At 35.1% G+C, this 24652-nt stretch overlaps 1 protein-coding gene across 8 annotated transcripts in view; it reads right to left on the reverse strand.

Annotated features, from left to right (window-relative positions):
* The window catches only part of LOC114880494 (glutamate receptor ionotropic, NMDA 2B), a 174407-nt gene that overhangs the window by 92085 nt on the left and 57670 nt on the right, over nt 1-24652 (reverse strand). For all 8 annotated transcript variants that reach the window (XM_029196561.2, XM_029196568.2, XM_029196616.2 and 5 more), the window contains one exon: nt 19928-19994. The gene's annotated coding sequence lies outside the window, so the exon portion shown is untranslated. The remainder of the gene's footprint in view (nt 1-19927; nt 19995-24652) is intronic.

Here is a 24652-nt window from a genome sequence, read left to right on the forward strand (position 1 = left end):
CTAATTCAATTATTAATTCTAACTAGTTTGGCGTTCCTCCTAATCAGAAAAAGGGTTAATCAGTAGAATTTATGTATTGAAAAATTAGAAAATATTCAAATATTTTTGCATCGATATATTTCTGCAAAGGACTGCAGTTTCCAAAAAGCAATAAATCATCGTTTTTAGCTAACATCCTTCAAAATGAAATATCACCGAGTCCACGATTTATTTGAAAACTGCTGTTTGTAATCTGCGATTTTTCGAACGATTCGTTACTTAACTTATCGTCAAAGGCAATCGACAAACCCGTGATCTCTTTTCAATCGAGAAATCACTAAAGCTTTGACTGCTTGCATTCGGTCGATCGAAGGGTCTTCTCAAATAAAAACGCTTCGTTTGTTCGTCTTTTCGCTGTCGTTTCCCGTTTTGACCCTGCTTCACCTCTTTTCCCTCTATCTTTCTCGGCTACTCTTTTTTAATACACATTATTTTATCGTCTACTGCATCGTACTACGTTGCTTTCCAGGCGTGCTCTTATTTTGCCCGGCAACGAAGACGAAGCGTCAGTGCGCCAGCTGATTATGCGAATCGTCCTGGCAAACGACGTCGTAACCCTACGTCCTTCTCTATCTCCTGTTTCTCTGTTATGGCTCTTAAAATGCTCGGAAAAAATCTCGAGCATCCTTGCTACCTCGACGGCAGCGACTTGCCGAAGAACCAACTGTTTTCTCTCTCTTCTATCGATTGAGATAATTATTCATAGAAATGTATAATTTCCATATAAAGATGAACCATTCTAATTCTTTTAAATTTTATTACAATAGCCTCTGCAAATGAAAATTCTTAAAATATTTGGAACTTTCTTATACAAGAAATTTCCATGATAATAAAATTCTGAAAGAGGATTCATTTTTGTAGGCTTTTTTGTTTCCGGGTTTGTCGAAATTTTGTTTGGTACTCCTTGAAGGTAATTAGCGAAAAGTGGAACGTTAGCACGATGGATAAAGATGAATGGAATATTTCGTGATTAATTCGTGATATTTCGTAATCAAAGGGTTTTGAAACAAAGGTGGTTGGAATAGTTTCTGAAGTAGCATGAATGATTATAACTTTGAGAGAATTCGCTGCTACTATACTTTGGAGATAATTAGATTATTCATAGAAACGAATCTATTACTCATCGAATGTAACAATTCAATTCCATTTAAACAATTAAAAATTTTAATGTACCTTAAATGCATAAACATCTACAGTTTAATATAATTGCCTCTAATCATGTTCCCTAAAGTTCTGAACAGCACAAAGTGCTAACTGAAACTTGTTAATTACTTCTTCACATCACACGACATTCCTGGCAAACCTCTGTATAATTTGTCCTGTCACATACATCACATTCCCCCAGATGCAATTTGATCCCAGGTGGTTAATGGTTAACCCATTTCAAAACCATAACACCGACTATAATTTATTACATTCCTTATCTTTCCGCGTTATCCTCGTCTAGTCAGGCTGTTAGTTACTCCCGCGGTACATTAAAGCGAGATTAATACCGTGATAATGGATTACAAGCATTTTTATCAGGTTAATTCCCAGTCAGGCGACCAACCAAGCTACGCGTTGATGAACAAAACATTAACCATGAAACATCTTTGTTCCCGGTCGAAATTCAACTAAATTCGAAATAAAGATCGTGCGAGAAATATATTATTTATATGAAATTTCAAATTAGTTATAAATGAGCAGCGTATAGTTTTGATGAAAATAAAAATGAACTACATATTTTAGGAAGATAAATCTTTCTCGTCACGAAAAATGAAGAGATTAAAGTTCTATCGAAGACATAAATCACGGGAGAAAGGAACGTTTTGATTAGATTGAAAAGCATTTCAAGTATATACGTGCAGGTTACAGGATTTCGAGGGAAGGATGCTTGCGACGAACGCTCATATAAAGGGCTTGAGAAATTTTCAAGTTGAGAGGGTTGCTAGCAGGTTGACGTGCTTTCAGCCTGAAACGGTTATTGTCCTTTTCTCAGGGTAGAATTTTATTCTCCTACCTTTCTGCATCTCCTTTTCGGTTGTTTCAGTCCTCTTTTCAAATCTAAATCCGAGAAACTTCATTCTTATATTCTGTTCCACGTAGCAAAGTAATTAGCTTCTCTAAAACTGGATTTTACGTTTATTCTCCTATTTTTCCCTACTTCATATTTTCGGTACGTTTATTATAATAAAAGCAGAATGTGATGGAATAAATAATTTAAAGAAATGAATATTTATCATAATTTTTTCTAAATATAACTTGTAATTGATGACGATTGCGAAGATTCGCGGACTTGAAGTTCTCTAAATGAACAGCTCTTACGGGATTTAAAGAAGAAAGGAACAAAGGGAATCAAAGGCGAAGAAAAGAGTTGCAACAAGAATACAATGGGACAATCGACCAGAAGAAATCAGAGTAAAGAAAGAAACAATGAGAAACAAGTGTATCTATACACCAAATAAAGCCACAGAAAACACTCTGTGCTCGTTTGATTCCCTTGTTAACGAACATATAGAAATTTTATGAGCACCTTTTCACCACATCTGTAATCGAAACTGAAACTAATGTAACAAGATTTATTGCACGATGCAGTAGAAACTAATCTAGTCGTTTAAAACAGTCATAAATTTGCGTAATTAAAAAACTGCAGCGATGTGATCTTACGTTAAACACGGAAGCAGCAGCATGAATTATAACTTTGGAAAAAAAGAAGAATTATAAATAAACTTCCTATGCAGACAAAATTATACATATAAATAAAATTGCCGGAGATTTAAATGATAATTTTCTTTTTCAAACCTTTATGAAATATAAAAATAAGAAAAATTGTTAAACATTCCTAAAGCAGTTTAAATTCCTTCACAGGATAAAACAATGTAATTTGCAAGCCCTTTTAAAATTAATAATGGAAGCTTTGATATACATATTATAAAGTCATAAATAATACAAAATGTAGGTAACAGGATTAAAATCTGAAACATTTGCAAATTCGTCGTTCCTGCCAATTACATCAACAGGGTTTAATTACATGTAGTATAATTAAATATTTTATTATGAATGTAAACATCCTTTGTAATAGCATTATTCCAAATTTGCATTCACGCGAGCCATTTAACAATAATTATTATTTATTATTTTATCTTCGATATACGCAATCAGAATTTGTAATATATGGACAGCATTTAATACGATTAAATGTTGAACTAATTAAACATTTAAGAAACAAAAACCAAAGGAATTTTATAATCTACAAAAATTGTTATCAATAAAGCAATAAAATTTGTTTTCTGACATTTACATTAATCGTTCCATATTCCTGTTCATTAGATATTATTTAGATATTCTGTATTAATTCGAAAAAAAAAAAAATAATAAACGTGCGTTAAAATTAAGAGATACCTAAATGAATCTCCTAACAGTACATGTCCACCCTTTTCTTTCTACTATTTTCCTAAAGACTTTCTTTAACTCCTTCCACTTTTTTCCTCTCTCCCAATAAAACTTCGTCGTTTTTCACTTGCAGGAAAGTTTTAAAGCAAGATTATCCGGGATTCACGGATCTAAATTAAGGCTGCATTCTGATAAATCACTCGGTAGATACCCTAAGTCAAGGTACAAGACCAAACTCTGCTGCTTTTAGCGCGAGAACGCTTTCCGAATTGTTTGAATTAATGGCCATGATGAACTGTGAAAGTTTCTGAAAAACTTGCTACTTCCTATACGAGAAGACATATAATTATCACGAAATGTTCATTGATCAACTTAACGATCTCTTTTACTGAATTTTTACGAGCGAAAATGTGAAAAAGTTTCTTGCATATCCAATTGTTTATTTTGAAATATGAATCGTCTGACACGATTCACAAGGTGAAAGTAATTTAAAATAATATTTGTGGCATATTAATTTGAAGCTTACTCTTGCATGAAAATAAATACATAAAGGTTCCATCGATGTTTTTAATACAAAGTAACTGTTTCAACGAAGAAACAGTTAATTAATTATCCGTATCAACGACACTCTGTACCATGTAATTAACGCAATTATTTTCCGCAAAATTGACCTCCATCCCTTTTATCACACCCGGAATATCCAGCGGTACTCAAAAGTTAACGATTACAGTTTAGTAGGTTCTTCAGTCTTCACAAAGTCTCGAAATAGTCACTAGGATGAAAATTAAATTTTTTATAATCACTATCAAACATTATATGACTTACAGGACGGAATTTTCTCCACGAGGAGAAATCCTTGCAGAATTTTCAGAGATAACCTTTTCATCCTACATTCTTTTTCTATTTCTTTCGCAACGGGACAGAGAATCTTTCAGCCATTTGAATAGCATATGAAACAATCGATTCGGTATAAAACGCCTTCAACTTCATCGAACTTGAATTTCTGGACAGAGAATGGTACAGTACACTGAATTTCACAGAAACCGTTTGAATCAGGTAAATATCCAGCTATCTCTAAACAGCATTTCTGTTTGCAACGGAATTGAAACGAGAACTGCAGTCTTTTCTTTTCAATATTAAAAGCATATCTCATTTTCTAAGTTCCTTTAGATATTATTTTACCAATATATGAAAGCTTTTACTTTGAAGAAAATATTAAGCTATGAAAATATTTATTTTCCTAAACGAGTGCTGTTTAAAATCCTAGAAGACTTAAAATCTGGAAAATAAGTGAATTTTCAGAGGAAGATCTTTGCCTCGAATTTTACATTCAACTACCAAAGCGAATATTTGCTAGCGTGAACTCGACTTTAGATGAAAACAAAAATGTAAATGTTATTTCTGCAACGACGTTTAAAATGGTGACAGAGATTTTTAAATATCACAAAGTAAAGATGTTGTGAACATTTAAAATCCAGGTTAGGTGGAAAAGCATACGTTGAGTAAATAGTTCCGAAAGTTCTATCGATCTGGTACGTTGAACTCGACGTTCTATACAGGAACTGCAGAATATTCAGCAATTCAAATGGCTTTGATATGGTCAATTTAGCGCAGCTCAGATACACAGGGTTCGTTAAATATACAGTATGAAATAATTCAATTAAACCGGATTTCAGTTAAATATATAAGGATAGAGGTGTTTGCAAAATTTGATGTCGACCTAGATTATACGGAAAGCCATTAGGAGTCAAACAGTATTTAACACCTCTGTGTATGCGATGTTAGTTCAGAGTAACATTTTCAGTTTCCTAAAGTCTATAGTTAAGAGGATAAAGAGTTCGCGATGCTCGAGCTCTGGCTCAGCTTGCATTTTTTCCACTCGTCACGGATGCGACACGACGTTGGCGGAAATGGGATTGGATCATTGGAACGGGCACGATACCAGCAGCCAATACTACTTGAAATAAAGGTAACCTTGGCCTCTTGACTCGATTCGACGAAGAGATAACCACTGCACGACTGCGCGTCCTATCGCAGCTATCCATGTACAGGATTGTTCAAAAATAATATCAGCCTTTCAGATTTTTATCAAAGATAATCATTTTTTCAAACAGAACCATTCTGTTTATTAAAATTCCTGATGGATTGTTGACTTTCATTAAGATAAATTATTAAACTCTTCTCAGGTTCAAAAGATAAAATTATCGATATTCCTTTTGAATAAACCTATAGGTGCATCGAAGTGTGCAAGTCGAACGAACAGCTGAATTGAGATCGACACAAATTCCTAGAAGTTTCTGATATCGAGAAAATTGTATCGATTTTGATTAAAATTATTTAGCTATCAATTAATAACATTAATACCCTTAACCCGATACTTCTCACAATCAATAGAAATTTCATGAAATATTCATTTAATACAACTTTTAAAATATTTGCAGTTTGGAGTTTTCCTATCACACTAAAAAACAGTCACTTATTTTGTAAGCCAAAGTTTATATGATATTCAAAATCTGTGGGTATGAAGATATAGCATGTGGGTATTAAGAGAAAGGGTTAACAATCTACCAGCAGGAGCGAGTCAACTTTAATCCAGATTACTTTGCACCAGAATTCCCGATAAATACTCTTTTATGCCGCTGATGGAAATAATGCGTCCATTTGAGCTTTCCTTTTGGTCGTTATTCAATTTAATAATAATATGGTGTGAAATTTATTTCTAATTAAATCGATATGTAGTATTTATTTTCTAAAAAAGATTTCTATGGCCCATTGATTGCGAAAGGATGTATATGACCGTATAACGTGTTCACAAAATGCTCTAATTAAACGTTGTAGGTAATAAAAGATTCTAGGGTAAATACAGTCAGAAGGGTAGGTTCGAATCTCACGGTACACGGTTCGTTTCGCTAAATTTTCGACGACGTCGCTTACGATCTTTTCGCGTTCCACGGGAAAGACGCTCGTTAGCGGTTCGTTGACAAACTTTGCCGGCTCGATTTCCCCATGCAAATGTTTTAACAAGTGCCGGAGAGAACAGAGGTGACGGTCCAGAAGTTGTAGCCTCGACGGAAATAACGAAGTTCCCCGTAGTCCCTGAGGCGGGAACAGGGACGGATGAAAAAGTTGAACGAAATAAGTTCAGGCGAAAGTTCACGACCCCGGTAACTTTCAAATCGTTGACAGACAAGCTTGTCGACGATGTCAACATAGTATGTTCGAATAAGTTCCGAGTGTTCTGATCGAGAGCCCTTTCTCACCATTTTCCTCGAATTATCCCTTAGAACTAACTGCTTTACACCCGATTCGAAGAAAAACGATGATCTCTCCTTAAGATACGATCGCTTGCTGGAATCGTCGCTCGAATCGATTTCTTTTCCCTTTTCAGATAACACCCCTTCGTTTTCAGTGAGAACTGAACGACGAAATTGAAAGATCCGTTCGATGGTTTGTTTTGTTCGTCGAGTGTTTGGCAATCCAAGAAATTAATTAGTTTGAGCTGGATTAATTGAAGGGGTGATTCCTTTCATTCAATTTCGTGGATTTTCTTCGGATCTTTAAGCACTTTGTTTATACTCAAGTAATTTAGTTAAATTTATATATAGAATGTTTCAATTTTTGTGTAATAAATAAAAGATGTAATGATAAATAAATCAGATTTTCTAAATGAAATAGAATGGCACATTTTATAAATTTAAGAAAAAATTTTCAGATCGAGGAAAATATAAATTACCTGGAAGTATCTCTACAAAACCATCAATTTTTTTTCCTTTCCCTTCCAATGAAATCCTATCTTACGCAGCTCCTTTCCAGCCCTTTAACCCCTATCTACATTATGCTTTTCCACTCAACATACTTATCGAGATATCCATTTATAGATAAAAAAAAACGTTGCATTGAATGTACCTTTTCAAAACGTATCCTGAAATTCTTCGAATAAATCATCTCTCCTATATCACCGATGCTTTCTACGTCAAACTCAAATACAAACATTTTCTGCTTCATTTTTCTCAACTTTAGAAGAAGAGAAAGTAATGGATCTTTAGGAAATTTTGATAAAAAGGAATGAAAGATATCTGGAAATAATGCTTATAAATCCTGAAATAAAGGACAATGGAGGATGTTATTTAATCTAGGCGAAAGAAAGTAAATAATGTTTGCAAATTAAGAATTGTAAAAAGAACAGAAAATAGGAAGTGGCAATGCTTTCAAATCTGAAAGGAAAGAAACCACAAGACATTTCTAAAGCTAGAAATAAGAAATGAGAAAATAGAAAACACTTACGTCCACAGAAAAAGGAATGAAAAACATTTAAATCCAAGAAAGAAAATACAAAATACCTTCAACAAAAAGAAAAGAATGATAAAAGACATATCTGAAAGAAAGAAAACCGATTTTCCACAAAAACACAGTTTAATCCTCCTAAGACTTGTGAAATATACGCATAAGGTATTTCGTAGCTACTGGTTCAGGTAAGAAACTACTTCGTTTCACCCATCAGAGCTCCTCTATCGACTATTTCAACCCGAACATAATTACACGAAACAGAGAAATAACGGGAAAACGAGTTTCCAAGAGTTCGCGACGGAGGAGTGTCTTTTGTTTTCCGAAGTCGTCGGAAACTTGTTCAAAGAAACTTTCCTAATGAATACAAACGGAAACACGTCATAACGAAACAATGTTGTTACGTAAGACAGGGTGAAGGAAGAGAGGAAAGAAAGAGAGTTATTTTCTTTTTTCTAACTGATCGTAGGAGAAGATCAGTATAGTCTGTGGGAAGAATTCTGGCGTATCGCCAATGATGCGCATCGAGTTGGCGGGTTACACGGTAATTTTCACCCACCTTGAGGACTTTTCTCCGTTTCAGCCCCCTTTTCTTCTTCGTGCAACTGCAGAAGCATCGTGCTCCAGCCTGAATCCGGTTGAACAGACTCGAAGGCGACGGTAACTTGGTGGTTTCTTTTGATTTAAGACGAACGAAACAAAGGAAAACGGAGAAGAAAGGCTGGCTTCGCCGCGGCGACCAGGTCTATTGACTTGGAATTGAACGAAAATGCGGGGCGTCTTGAAGAAATCGTAAATGACTTTAAACTGGAGCATACATTACGTAACGAGAACGTTTTTGAAGAAGAAAAATATTATAACTGAAAATCGAATAACGAAGCAAAAGCTGGATTAATAGCTGACTTAAAAATGTTAGAAAGTCTAATGAGATGACATAAAAGTATCACGAAACAGCACTCATGCGATACCAATTTCAAGCTTAAAGTTTCAGGAAAATGATCGTATCAATGTTCCTAATATAAAATGGCTAAATGCCAGTTGCAGCTAGGAACGACCGACTTGGAAGGATATAAAGTCTCAAATGATTTGACGGCATAAAAATACTGGAAAATAACACTTATGCTATATCAATTTGAAGTTGAAAGTTTTGCAAAAATAAATATACAAGCATATTTCCAATATCAATCTAATTGCAAGGATAATTAATTATTAGAAACTAAATTACGATTTTCTAATTATTATGCAAAGAATAATTCATTCGCGTGGAAAACGAGTTGCATACTAAAGTATACTTCAGTGGAATGTAACAATTTCTTAGGTGAAATAAATCTCTTTTCCATTAAGGAAGATTTAAAGAAGAATTTAAACTGTGTGGAAGAAATCAAGAAAATCCTATAATTCCTCGAAGCCATTAAACTGTTTCTCACTATCCTGTTACCGATTCCTTATAACCCATTAAATTTAATAAAAAATAATGCAATATGTAAGAAAATAGCCTGTTTACAACACGCCTGTAAATTTCTAAGTTAACATGAAATTTTTAAATTTACTCACAATTTCCTCTGTTCCTTTTACAACATCAGCCATGTGTCCCTCTTTTATTCTCCTTACAACTTTTACAAAGCTTAACAAGTCCATCGGACAGCTCGTGTTACTTGTCTACGGGGTGGCCAAGCGTATCGTTGTTTTCTGATTCGTTGCGATTTCCAATTTCCGTCTACTGTCCCCTCTTCCGCTTTGCTCGGCAAATTTCGTTTGTGTTCACTAGACGCACGATATTGCTTTCACCTGTCGTGTGCCGGCATGCAATCATTCAGCTTTGTAAACCACACCGTGGAAAAGTTTCACATCGCCGCCATATCCCTTTCGTACACCGAGGATTTCAAGTTTCACGCTCGAACGGTGGAATTTTTGGGACGATTTGTCAAGCAAGGGGTATTTGAAGCGAAAAAGCCTCGTTGAAACGTTAAATCTGTCGCTTGGAACCGTTCGAGGCCGTGAAATAAGGCGTCTTTGAAACGTCGAGGAGATAGCGAGAGATATATTGAAACAGTGTAACTTCAAATGCTGATTTATTTTTGCAAAAAGACATTCAAAATTCTTTACAAATATCTCATATTTTTAACTTTAAAGTAAGCGATGGAAATGTTTGCATACCCCTAATATTGAAATAAATTTATTCTAAATGCTGTAACAGAAACAGTTGCATTCAGAGTCAAGTCATTAAGGATGCATTCGTCGAAGCGAAAGGGTTAAGAATAACGCTTGACCTACATTTTTTTGCTAACTGAAAAGACGTTCTGTTATATAGCAACACCTTCAGCAATTACTAAAAGAATTATACAACTACATATATAAAATTAAAAATAGTTAAAAAAACTTATTTCCAGAATACCCAGAATATGTAATATGGTCATTAAAAATAAAGATGTCTTGATGGACGCCTTATCAGAAGGGGGATAAAGAATATAAAGCGACGAATTCATTGAGGAAGATTTGAATTCTTTCGTGCCGAATAAGCTATATATATATATATGCAAGCCATTTTTATTACAGCACTGTTCCCATTCTTTGCATTCGATGCCTCGCATATTTCACGAATGCCAAAATATTGGATTTCCTTTAATGTACGTGAAAATTCTTGACGTTAAATATTTCATGAAATTTTCATTCAAATAAAAACAAGATCTATGATTAATTCCATTTTTTTATAGAACTATCTGAAATTTCATAGAATAAATAAAAAGTAGATTTGGGTGAAAGGAACGATTCTAAAGGCGTGATAATATCAAAACCCACCCTTCTATTTCGACTGAAAGTGTGAATCGAATTCCGTCGGTAATACTAAGCTTAGAACTCGCTTAACATCCTCTGCGTGAAACGTACAACTTGCAAATGCAATTCCACGGAATCCGTGATACCGATACAGCTACCGTATCGTTGAAATTGTAATTGAGACCAAACTAGACCATCAACTTGTGGAATAAAATTGATGAAAGTAGAATAATTATTGAAAATATATTATACATAACATATCAAATAAAATTTGAAAAAGAAAATTAAGTTAACATACAAATGTAAGGAAGAGTTTTTTGGCAGAGTCGTAACGTTTATTATTTATCATTCGTTATTCGTAAATATATCCAACTCTGACTATAAACAATTCTCACCTGCGATAAATGCACACATACATAAAGAAAGCATTAATTTTCAGCTTGGTATTTTACGTTCGGCATAATTCAAGCAATTTATTATTACTTCTTTCGCTAGCTGCAGTAATTTTGTCAAAGATTTGCACATTGAAACCCAAAGGGATTTATGAAATGACCCAATAATTCATAACCGAAGCTGGAAGCTAAGCTTCCAGTTCCTTAATGGGAGATATAAATTACTTTTACAAAGCGTATTCACAAATGCTATTCCGTGGAACAACAAATCTGTTTGTACAGACAGTTCATACATCGAAAATGCATGCTGCTTTTGTAGTTCAAAATTTATATTTCGATTTTGAATCATTGATTCCAAACTGAGATTATTATTTTGTTTAATTATCATTTTATCAAATTTATTTTGCAATATTTAGAAATGTAATAAGATGATAGAAGATTGCATAAATCAAAACAAAATTAATTTTAAATGCATTATATCATAGTCTGAAGAAGAGTTATGCAAAGCTTATCGTTCACCCATGCAATTCTATGAAATCAAAATCATGGAATACAGAATCTAGTAGTAAGTAGCAATCATATAGCAGACATTGAGTACACGAATTGTGCTTCAGGCAAGTGGAATAATACCATATCTGGTCAGACCAATGTAAGATCGCCTGTGAATACGAGGGAATTCAGCCAATCGAGGCTCAGACAAGTAGAACAGGATCGTTTGTGGTCAGCCACCAAGAGAACGAAATTCCCTGGGTAAATAAGTAGAATAAGACTATATTTGGTCAAACAAATTATCAAACAACATTGTTCAAAGATCTACCATAATAAAAACACAATTGTAATAGTGTAATAATTATTTAATTTTTCAATCTAACCTTCCACTTTCCTACCCTAAATTATTATCATCTAGTGTTAAAAATACTATTTCTTTGTTTTAAATTATTTTATAATAATCAACGAATAATTGCTTATGTAACATAGAAAAGCACATCTATGAACTTTTAAATATATCTTTAAATTTGAGGGGGTGTCTTCTGAATTAGCTGTTTTGTAAAGAAGACATCGAAGTTTCATGATAATTTTCGTCCCCGGTGACGTATCTAGTGTAGCACTGAAGGTGTTAAGCAGCCAGAGATAAACACTATTCCCGAACAAGCGATCTCCAAGGACGACTCGTTTGAAAATCGGTTCACGTATCCTGTGCAATCCTGTCGCATCCATTGGGTCAACGAGCAACCGTCGTATTAATGTTAATCCTGTTCCACAGCTGAGCACTTTCCGTGCTTGCTATACCAGCCTTCCACACACGACAACGTTGCGTTTGCGTTTCGCAAACTGAATCGCGTATAAGACCAGGTTACACATAGGTCCACGATTAGACTGCTTGCACGCACAGAAATTGACCGCTGACACCCGCGTATCCATTTAATTACCTATCACGTGTACGCGCATTAATGTCGGACGACCGCGAGGTGAACGCACCCTTCGAAATCCTAATTTCCCACAATATTGCCTTTTCGATTTATATCGAAAATGCGAAAAGCCTCGACGTAATCATCGCCGCGAATAGCTTTCCACGAAGGATAACAGGGGATTTTTGCTCGTAACCAAGCATGAAGTTCTGTAGCTCAGCCGACGACGGAACAAAGGAAAAGTGAGCGTCTACGAGTAAATTGCATTTTAAAAGTTCCGCTTTGACATCAGGCGAACGGATCGAAACGCATCGCTATCTGCGTGCGTGATTCTCGCCAAGTGATATTAGCAACTTTGATGACTTTCCAATGTAGTTGGAAGAAAAGTTAGGAGTCTGCGAGCGAAAGCTGCTAACGCAAAATGACTTAAGTTGTTCACAAGAAATTTCATTAATCTAAGAAGTTTCTTCGGGTACAAAAGAAAGATTCAGAAATATTCGGAAGCATTCTGAAGGCGTTATCAAGACCTGATTGCCACGAGAATCATAAGAAAATTGCAAAAAAGTTTTATAATTTACACTCAGCAAAATTCTTTCCTTGGAAAATTGAATGGAAAAAAAAAATATATACTGATCGAATTGAATAACCTCCTCCTTTTTCGATTAAAAAATGTTTCGAGGACAGTGGATTCAAAAATCAGAGCAGATTATCTTTTGTCTGTGCTAAATACGATCAAAATGTTATCGTGTTTTGACAATCCATAACACGAATAGATCGCGATGTTACAAGGGGTCAATTGCTCTGACACTGAAAATCCCTGCCGTCACTCTTTGGGAATCTCTTTTCTGTCGCAATGTTGGGGAAAAAAAAATATTTCCGATTATTTTGCTCGTATTTTCTTCTCGTCGCATATTGCTCTTCCGCTCTTTCAAACATACGACAACGTCGATCTCGTGTACACGGTCGAATGATCCTGACGGAATATTTCTAGTGAGCGTTCGGTCGATCGAGGAAACTCTTGTCACGCTCTGACTGGATCTTCACGATTGGATCTGTAGTTCCATGAAAAATGCAACGCCACTGAGGATCGCCAACGGGTGGATATCGCGGTGATATCAGGGAAAGGTGACAACAGACGGAGCAGGGTTATAAAAATCGACAGATCGTCCCGAGTTTCTATTGTTCGTGCGTCTCTTTAAACCGGTGCAATGTCGAGAGCTCGAGAAAAAGCCTTTGACTGCTGTTTGACGTCTGTCATCGAAACTTTGCCTCGTAAAAGTGGCGGGAACGAGCAATATTTTCCCGTATAACAACGTGAAAATATGTCGCCCTGTCCATCAATGATTTATGGTTTATTTGATTACACCCGGTCGCTGTCAAATTTTTGGTCTAGTTTAATGGATTACTCTGTTTTCCTATCCTTCGAGATTTTTTATTGCAACTAGATATCATTTGTGAAATACGGTCTGATATGTTAGAACGAATAATTCTTACTTTATGGAAGTTCTGGCGTGAATTTAGAGAGGAATTTCTGATTCTAACGATTTTAACACTAAAACTACTAAAACAGTCAGAACTACTGGCTTCAAGTTTCTTATTTTAAATTATAAATTTTATCGAGGTATTTATATTAAAATATATATTGGCTACTGTCGAGATAAAGAATATAATTTATCCTTTATAGATTTAATTTTCTACGTTACTTTCAATTTAGAAATAAATGTGCATTGAACGTCGGTAGTTCTAGTGTTAATATTCCGGAATCATATTATTAATAAAATAAAATAAAAGTTGAGGATAAAGAAAAAGGACTACCTTTCTAATCGATAATTAACAGAATTAGAATAAAGGAGAGGGAGTTTCACAGAATTTAGAAAGAAAAATTCCGGAAATTGAAATCAAGAAACTGGAGATTGTTATACTAAAGAACATAAAGTATTCGTTTCCAGTTGGCTCTGTAACATTTGATAAAACTTTGCCAACATCTAACATTCTTTCCCAACTTCTGAAACTTTTATTCGAACGTCACAAATCAAAACTTCGATTCACCAGTTCTAGCGAAATCTATGTCTTCGTGTAACTTCTGTCTGTTCAGAAGTAGTTTAATTCCCTACCATGTATAACAATGTAAAATTCATTTCTTAAAAAAAAAATGCAGCATGGAACATCGATAAAGAAAGTACAAACGTTTGGAATTCATTACTTGAATAAATGATTGGAAATTGAAATTCAAATTGCATTTAAGTATTCGAGGATACTCATAACTTTACGAAATTTAAACCACCCCCATAAAATGGACTTATTACAATGTATAACAAGTTTCCATTATTATTAACTAGTCTGCCACACGGAATCATGACATGGACATAACCCGTTTCAACAGTACTTTTTTTACTGTCTAGACGTACATTCGACATTTTTTTGTAACATAAAAGTGAGTGATATTGGAGGATATTCCGTTTCCTTTTAAGTAGAACTGCAGCTGAGACCATCACAATGGTGAAGGAATCTTTCATGAAGCTGGCATACGTGTTCTTGAAAGTTCATTAGCTTTTGGCTAAAAATGGTTCTTTTTGTTTCCATTCAACGAGATTTGCTGACAATTCTTGTCAAGATTTCAAATGAAAATTTTATATAGTGTTTCCAAAGGCAGCAGAAGTGCTAAGATAATAGTATCAAATCGTATTGGGATTATTTTCAATTAATTTCGATTAATTGGAAGTAAACATTTGATATGTTTTGTTTTCATACAACACTTCTAGAAAGCAGAAGCTTGTATCTTGTAAACAACATTCTTCCAGGAGTGTAGTCCTTTTCCTGTTTCTTCCCATCTTTCAACTGGAGCTACATCTGTCTACATTTGCAGCGTATCGTCCTGGTTCTCCAGCATCCCGAAGGACCCCAGGGCTTCACATAATTACGAGCGTACAGCAGAAAGCTTCCGGCCACGTCTTCATTGTCTCGACTTTCGCCGGTCCTCCGAATAATTTCGTTGTTCGCTTTGGACCCGAGTTGTGTCTCCAAACTGTGCCGCGTTAATCGGACTTGTCACATCGCAACGAAGAAACACGAATCTTGTCTTCGCGTGGAAATTACAATCCACACGAGAAAATCTTTTTTCCGGAGAACCAAGGCACGAACTGGGAAAACGTAAAGGGAACATGGAATTTTGGGACGTTAGAAGATTTACATTTTGACGAGCTGCTTTTACTTTTCGCTTAATCTCTTGATGATCGAAACGATCGTAACGGAGAGCGCCTCCTGGGAATCTTTCTTTTATACGTTTTAAAAGTTTCATTTATATTCGTTGTCTTCTTGTGTTAGGTTGTTGCATTTTAAATGGCTGATTTCGGAACAGCTATTCTGACAAGACGAGATATCATTAACTTCAGAAAATAATGAAGATTCCGAATGACCCACACGATAGGATGCATGATAAATTTCAAAAAATAATAAAAATTGCAATCTTCAATCTAATTCTAGAACTACTAATCACTCAGACGATACCAGACACTATAATTTTCAAGAAGTAATTGAGATTCCGATCTTTAATCTACGCTCTACTTCAAGAATTATAATCCCAAAGAAATTCTTGGCCAAAGATTTATGCGAATTATCGCGTAAATCTTTAGAAGTACAACGTTATACGCCAAGGAAACATACGTTTAAAAGATCGGGTGTAAATCTTGCTGTAAGGATGAAACATTGGCCTATCGTCGATTATAAAGGAGCTCAAGGGATCCTTAAACATTTCTCACAGTAAAAATGTATCTTCGCGTTCGTAGAGGATCGATACGAATTCTTGTATCTAATCCGAAAATTACTTCTACAGTTTTATTTAACATCGATGTACTCCGTGTGTGACCCACATTCCAGGTTTCAAATAATTCTTGTTCCGTGCATGCTGGAAACGATTTCAAGGATTTCGATACTATTTGATATCGGCTACTTACATGTTTTTGTAAATCTTGAAATTAGAATTAGAAATTGCTAATGAAATTAAAAATTAGAAAATTCTAATAAAATTCGAAATTAGAAAACTAGCAAAATCTAATAAAGTTAGAAATTAGAAAATTAGAAAATTTTAACAAAATTATTAATTAGAAAACTATTTTTTTTAATCTTCCCTAAGTAAGGCAATATCGAAATATAATTTATCTATGCATGGAAAATTTTCTAATTGCAATTTTTTGTAAAATTATATTTAATTTTTCTCCTAATAATGCGAACAGTTTTACATTGACCTAGATATGCAATGGTGAATTTTCATTAAAAACTGTGTGTATCGGGAGAACACGGTTCCAGCACAAATGTCAAAGCAGCAACGATTTCAGGAATGTCATCGTCCGTTGTCGGACGCTTCGGTATTTCTGAAATCATTGCTCGAGATCGATAATTTGCTGGAATTCCAATAGCTCAAACCTTCCTTTTCGCAAGCAATGCATTTCGACGTTCGTTTGGAAACTTTAGAAGGGAAAAAGCAGAGCAATGCAAAGGATCGAGAAACCGATCGAAAGAAATGAGAGAAATCACGCGGATAAAGAAAGGTGATAGGATATCGGTCACCAGGGAATAATCGAGTATCTAAAGTTTCCTCGGATACTAATCGAAATGAGTTTCTTTGCTTCCCAATTACTATTGCTCGGTATCGAATACTTTGTTGTATTTTTAATAGTAACACGATACAACGCTCGTTGTATCTTTAGATCCTGGTATATCCGGTTCAAAATAAACAACTACTTTAAAAATTTAATTCTTTTTGAAAATATTCAAGTAGAAGGATGAAAATATTATTAGAAGTTCCTCGAATTTTATCCCACAAATAAATTTTTCATTACAAAATATTTTAAAAAATTACAGAAACTATAAATTTATTACTTTATTTTTCAAGCATTCACCAAAAAATAGGGAGAAATTGAAAATCAGTAAAATTATTACATAGTCGACTAAAATTACAAAGCTCTTAATGTATCTGAACGACAGTGAAGTTCGAAAACTTCATTGGAAATGTTCCACGAGAAATGATTGAATTTCATGAACAACAACGCTATTACTAAAGTGGAACGAATGAACGTTACTAACTACGGTCAGAAGCATTCAAGACTGTTTCCAACGTAATATTCAATTTCTGTTTGCGTTTCTTGTAATGCGAATGTAACTGAGTTAAATTCCCGCGCAAACTTTCGCCTCGATCGTGGCCAAAGCTCTTAGATTCCGTTTACCTTTCATCCGGGCTGCTCCCCCGTGGACGTGGATCGGTTAATTAAAATTCTCACCCGGGGAATCAAAGCGATCAAATCGAAGATTACGGATCGGAATTTCTACCCGTAGATTTCATACTTTCGTTCGGAAACGAGAAATCCTGCCCCGTGTAATTCCGATCGTGACACGTAATTCATTAATAGCTACTTCTGACATCGAATGCTTATTTCCCCGTTTCACGTAGTTCAATAACGATTTGAAATGGTGAAACGAGGAAGCGTTGCGATTTGAAATTGAAAAAGTTTCAACTTCCCTTTGCAGAATCGCGAGGATACGTTACTCTGTTGCTCGACAGGTGCAAAGGGTTTCATCGATATTTCCGCCAGACCAAAATGGAATATCCCCTTGATAATGAAACTTTCTGTAAATACAGTAGTGTCAGTTTCCCTAGTACCGGACGGCACCTAGTATCGGACATTAGCTACATCTAAAAGAACTGAAATGTGACAAAATTGTTTCAACCGTCAAAACAAAGGAGAGGATAAAACAAACGTTTGACGGTTGAAACAATTTTTTCACATTTCAGTTCTTTTAGTTATAGCTAATATCCGATACTAGAAGAACCCCTACGTGTAATTTATGTTTGAACTAAAATTCTACCAAAGAGATATATTGAATTGCTGAAGAAAGGGTCGAGTTAACAGCGCCAAGTTGGTAACCCGGCATTATCTCAGGGAAAGTGGGTCGTTTGAATGCATATGGAGGCTAACGTCGTTAAGAAAACCGCGATACGAACGATTTTTCTCGAAAAGTGTAGCAAAATCGAAAACAGAGAAGCATGTGAAAATAAAACGCTGACTTCTGTGTGTAAAAAGAAAAAAACAAGAACCGAGTCCTCTTAACGGTTGGATCTTCACAATGGATCTGAAGCAACGGAAAAATAACGGCGAAGGGAAGGAAATATCTTAGGAATGAAAGAAGCAACGAGAATACCATTCCGTGGACAAAAGCTAGGGAGAAAGAACGTTAACCGCGTGGTTTGCCACGAAGAGATGAAGCTTCCATTATTGAAACGTCTTGACGGTGTTCGACGACTTTATCTTTCGGTAAAAAGCTTGTCTCTTGTTGACCCTCATAAGTTTTTCTATCAACAGAATGTTCGTCACAGAAATCACGAAACGAACGAATTTTTCAGCTACTCGATTTCTAGCACGATTTTAAATTTATTAAAATATTTGTTGTACATTCGTAATCAAATCAGGCTTTCCCGAGGAAAATGGCAATAAAGGGAGTGCCATACAAAATCGAACTAATTGATAGTTAGTCATTGTATAGGACGAATGTAAACTTTCGGTAGACTTAAGTGCTTCTACAGTTAACTAATTCAAACTCAAATTCTGTGGTTTTCATGTATCAATGTTGGTGCAGCGTGAATATTGTCTCACAATTTAACTTCTCTGGTCAAAGTTTCGAACAACATATTGTACGAGACCTCAACGTGTACTAAACTATCGGCACCAATATTAATCTGCAAATTATTTATTGGATTCATAACACCTCTAATTGTACTTTCTGGCAAAGATCTCAAGTATACAAATGACGAGTATAATTTGAGACTATACTATTTTGTTTGTAAAATAAAAATAATTATTTCTAACGAAACTGGGAATACTCGGATTAATCAGATCTGTAAGATTATTTTTCCAGGTTATCAAGAAACTCGATGATCCGAAAGATGATACCGAGACTAAAGAAGAATTCCGAACGTTCACAAAGTAAAAGCTACAAGATGAAATTGCAGGACTGCGATCGAGTAATTTTCAGGTGTAAATGGTCGGTGCCAGGAATCCAATTCCGCACAAGTTAAACCCCGATCTCTCTTTCTCACTGCTTCCGACCAGTCGTCATTGATTAAAGAATTCTCTATTTTTCCTTGAAATAACGTTCGTTCGTGTAAACACCGATCCCGATCTCAAATTCCACGTCTGGATTTCAATTTCGCGACTTATTTACCTACAGACGTATCTCTAAGGGCTGCCGATGGTGGAATCAAATTTTCTAGCTCGTAGGGTTTGCACACGAATTTAATTTCCGTTCATTATTATCGTTACTGGGTCGAAAATGAACAAACAAGTTTACGACTACTACCGCTATTTTCATTCTGGCAAAATAAGTACAAATTGAAATTAACATTTGTTGTTCTTTAGTGAAAATCCAATGACTCCTGTTATTACTATCAAAAGGGTGTTCACTTGGAACACTTTACAATTATAGGTAGAATTAAATGTAAATTAAATTTGAAAATTAAAAAATCAATCAACAGTCAAAATTTTATAATTGATTTGAGCAGTTTAATATTCTTATTTAAATTTAAAGAAAAAAATTGGTGCAATTTTCTTTTCCAAATCTTAAGAAGAATAATATATTCATTGATAAGGAAGAATTATTACTTACATTAATTGCCAGACGAAATAAATTACTCAAGTCACGAGGCACAACGAAGCACTGGTTAAGGATCCACCTGAAAAAGAAATTTAATATAATGTAAACCTGCGTGCTCCAAATAATTTTCATTTTTCAAAATGGTATGCAAAATATTCCATAAATATTTAAGCATTAATTCCACCATGCTACCATGTTAATCATTAATATTTGAAACATATTATTCACGGATATGATGTCAACGTGTGCTGCTTTCGAAACACAAAGATGGATTTAAACAAAGCGAACAGAGTACCCTTTTAACCCCAGTCTCATCCCACTGCGGTAAATTATTCGATAAACATTTCCTTACCCATTCTACCTAACTAACCACGTATCGCAAGCACGATGCATTAATTCTGGATGAAATGACAGAGTTTGACAAGCACCTCGTAAACTCAACTAACGGATTGAGTCATCAAACGCAGCAGTTCATTGATTTGTCAACAGTTCTGGTTAACATCTCTATAGTCCACGGTAATCCTTGACAGAAAGTGCATTTGCAACTTGAAACGCTAGTCATTTATGGTGGCGGAAAGCCGGGCACTCTGACCTGGAAGCTCGACCGACGAATGTCATCCAGCAATTGGCGAGCAATAATTCAGGAAACGCTTGTGTCGCCTGTACGAACGGAATTCGAGATGCACGTTTACAAACGCGGATACTTCCGCTTCGAAGCGACGAACCAATATAGAACTGTCGTTTGGTCTAATCACTCCAAGTCGCGTACATATTAATGCGCGAGTGTGCTTTCAGCGATGCACTCGACCGGTTAATGAAGAGAACATTAGGTAGCAAGTTCTATGTCTATTTCCCTGTAAACGTGACACGTGCCTGACTCACTTGCTGCGTTCAACCCTTTGGAAAACACACGTACCACCGTGCCGGTGTTCCGTGAAACACCGTTAAGTTTGCAGCTTCATAGCCGGGTCATTGAGAAGTTTCGTAGATGGCTCGGTTCGTTGCTTGATTGCGCGTGTATGGTATGAACGCTGAATGGTTAATACACCGACTGCCAGCGCGAAAATGAATATGTGTACTCTTGTACATACATATTGCAACCCTAGTTACCCTCTATGACCGCGAGCTTCATACGGCTAATGGAAATCTCTTTACGTATGAATCGTCACTCGCGATATCCCTTCAATTATGTGTCCTGACTTTTTAAATTAATTTTGTAGCATCGTAGTGTAGGACTTAGAGTAGTTTATATTTTTAAAGGCAAGAAAAGAGCCATAAAAGAGAAAGTGACGAAAACCAGACCCAAAGGGTCGGCGAGGGTTGTTCTGAACGAGACCTTAGTTTTAGACTCTGATGAGAAGTGCGGAGTGGTGTGAGAAATAGTATAAATGAGAGTGCCTTTTCAGAGTGAAAAAGAATTGAGTTGATTATTGGAGAACGAAGAACTTTGATTTTGCGAGCTACTTTGGTGTAAATTCCGTATCCTATTCATTAACCTTTTTATTATACATTCTAATAAATTATATTCATTTACGTTACCACAATCTTTTATTCTACTTTCAATTTTAATTCGAGTGTACACCATGTTTTTGGTGATTTCAAAGTTCCAAAGCATCACGTGTTCATTTTCAACTTTTCTCACCAGCAATATCTTGCGAGTTTTACGAAGAAAGAAGCTGAAGTTTAGATATCGCCTGCAGAATCAGGCAAGAAAAAGTCGATAGAAAATTCTGTCGCAAGAGAAACACAAGGATTGGGCTCGGTAAATTTGTTTCTCCTAGATTTCGTTCCTGTACGTGTATTCAAAGTGCACAACGACAAACTTCACGCCCCGTAGAACTGTATTTTTCATGTCTCTCAAAAGGCATGGAAGTTTCGTTGAAAGGTAGAGAAATTTTGCGAAAGGAAGGGAAGAAATTCTGACGGGGAATAAAGTGAAAATGCGGCAAGGACACGGTGAAGTTTCAGATATAAGAGTGACATTCTTGGTCCAAGGAGAAGTGGTAGGTGCTTGAAAAGATGACGAGTACGATACTAAAACCGTTGTAAGGTGAAACTGGATAGAAAGTTGAAAGGCTAGAGAAGTTAAACATTTTGACGAGCAGCTTCAAATTTTACGTCCATCGACATCCTGTCTTGAGTTCGTCGAACTTCACTGATGTCTTCTCATGTTCTTACATATATCAAGAACTCAGCGTAATTTTAAATTTTCAATAAAGCAAATAAGAAAATGATAAAAAAATATTATTCTTAATACTACATATTACTATCATATTAATAATGTAAAGTATGAAGAATAGAAAGCTTCAAATTTTTAATTTTAAATTTGAAAATTCTGATAATTTTCTTATTCATCTAATCAAAGACTAATATGCAAATTTTGTTTATTGAAACACATTGTCAGATAGGGTGTGAAACGCGTTTACGGCAAAGACTCGATACGTCTCTTCAGGATAATTGCAACGGGTCGAATGAAAAACCGATTCGAACTTCAAGTGCATACTTATTAGACCGACGGCAGAACGATGCGCATCTAGGTATAAATTTATTCCAGACAGTCTGGATCGTTTTCAAGAGCGTGCAACGGAGCTGCGCTTCTATTTGGTTACAATTTGTGGCTGACATTAAGTGTAAATCAATGCATTCGACACAAATATATGACGCAGATAATTTATTCATTGATTCATTGATTTCCTGTTGAAACTGGAGAATCTACGAGAATGAAATTGCTCCTTTGTGTGTAGAATTTCAGAGGATAGTCATATTGCAGTTTTCATTATTAAAATATAAATTTTTCTAATAATATTTAAAACAAAAAATATCTGACGTAGAGTAATGTAAACAGTTGTTGATCTCTATACAATGCTTGACTCTTTTCCTAAAAGAGTAAAAAATAAAATATAATGCGTTTCTAAACCCTCGAAGAACGGACCATGGAGAGACCCCCAAGATCACAATTCTAATTTAATTCTGCACTTCATATTATTTAAATTTCCTAAATTTTACATCGTCCCTTTATAAATTATTCTTCTAGTATATGAAATTCTTTAATATAAAAATTTTTACATGTAACCTTATTTGAGTCACGATTGACCTAGGCTCCGCTGTTCAAAAGTTTAATAACAAAATATAATTATCTTTCGTAGCCCAAATACTTTTTATTTTCTACTTTAAAAAAAAAAGGGTCAATTATTATATAGAAGTCAATAACTACACTCGTTACCCTATTCTATGATCAACATTTTCACAATTACAAGTTTCTGAACAAAATATCGAAATTAAAATTTCAACAAACAGTTTAACATCGACAGGTTATTAAAATTTTTAAATTTTATATCGACAACTATAACATTCTGAAACACGCAGAGAAAAGAACAAGTGTTCCCTCGAGTTGCATTTCCAGCACACACTTTGCTAACGTAAATCCTATTCCGTCGACAAATTGATTCGAAAGGAAAGTAAATATAGTGCGATATAGTTGCTGTTCGAAAAAGTTCTCGCGTATTTTCTTTTTACGAAGCGGGGGAGTATCGGGCCTGTCTTAAAAGGAAAAGCTCGTTATGTACTTTGTCCGCTGTCCATTGTGGCTTACTCCTTAAAGGAAGAGTAAATACCACGTCGTTAAAGTAGCCAGAAATTCGACGTGTACACTGTGTGTGTGTGTACTTACGGCTACTTCGGCGACTGGAACGAAGAGATCCAGCAAGAAATCTGGGGAAAAGTGCAATATAGAAGTAACAGAGGAAACTTGCCAGAACTTCCACGATCTAACAAGGTGTCGATCGACAATTTGAAATTTTCTCGAAACTTGTGATTGCCAGAAGTGCAACTAATTAACAGGCCACCCCGGATGCTTTGCTTGCATTTTCTGCAATTTCACGCGGCAAACTTTCCGGGTGAAATTTTTAAGAACGATTGAAAAAGTTCTGTTTACTTTGCAATACTTCATCACGGTACAATGAAGCCTTTTAGTAAACTTTGCAAAGTTTTGTTTTTCTCTCCTTTATTTTATTCTCATACCAGTTTTACAATTATTAATGGGAGTATTACATCGTGCGATTTAGTGAGGTGAAATGAAAATTTTTAAATATAAGAAATTTTATAATTTTGAATTTCTGATAATCTAATAATATTTTTTAAGAAATGAGAAAAATTAGCGTACTAACAGTATTCCATATGGTTATGTAAAAAATAAGATGAATTTTCCAGTGTAATCGCTTAAGATAACTTCGTGGAAACGTAAGCTCGTCTGGAAACAGCTAGATTTTACGAGAAAATATTTGTACAGGAACGGCACAAATCAAGCGCGGATCCAGATTTGCATTTGCAGAATTGTAATTCCTGAATGATCACTAATTCGAGGTTTCGATAGAAGAAGATTTCAATGCAAGAGAAAATTCAATTTAAATCTCTTCAAACTTCTTTTCAATAATACTATAAATATTAATCACGATGTACAATAATAAGTAATTTATATTTTTAAATACTGAACTGTATTTAAATTCATAAAGGTACTATAATAATTCATGAATAATTATAGTGCAGATGAAACATGGTCAAAAATTGACGCGAAATTCATTTTACACCCAAAATGTCTGACTTATAATTGAGGTATACTGCTTGCACGAGTCGGATTAAACTCGGATCCGTTCTACTTGAAAATCACTGACCACGTAGGATTTACGTTAGTTTCCCTAGCAAAAAATGTGCTGAAACATTGAACAAACTTTTGTATAT

Source organism: Osmia bicornis, chromosome 5 (genome assembly GCF_907164935.1).
Source record: "Osmia bicornis bicornis chromosome 5, iOsmBic2.1, whole genome shotgun sequence".
Lineage (NCBI taxonomy): Eukaryota > Metazoa > Arthropoda > Insecta > Hymenoptera > Megachilidae > Osmia > Osmia bicornis.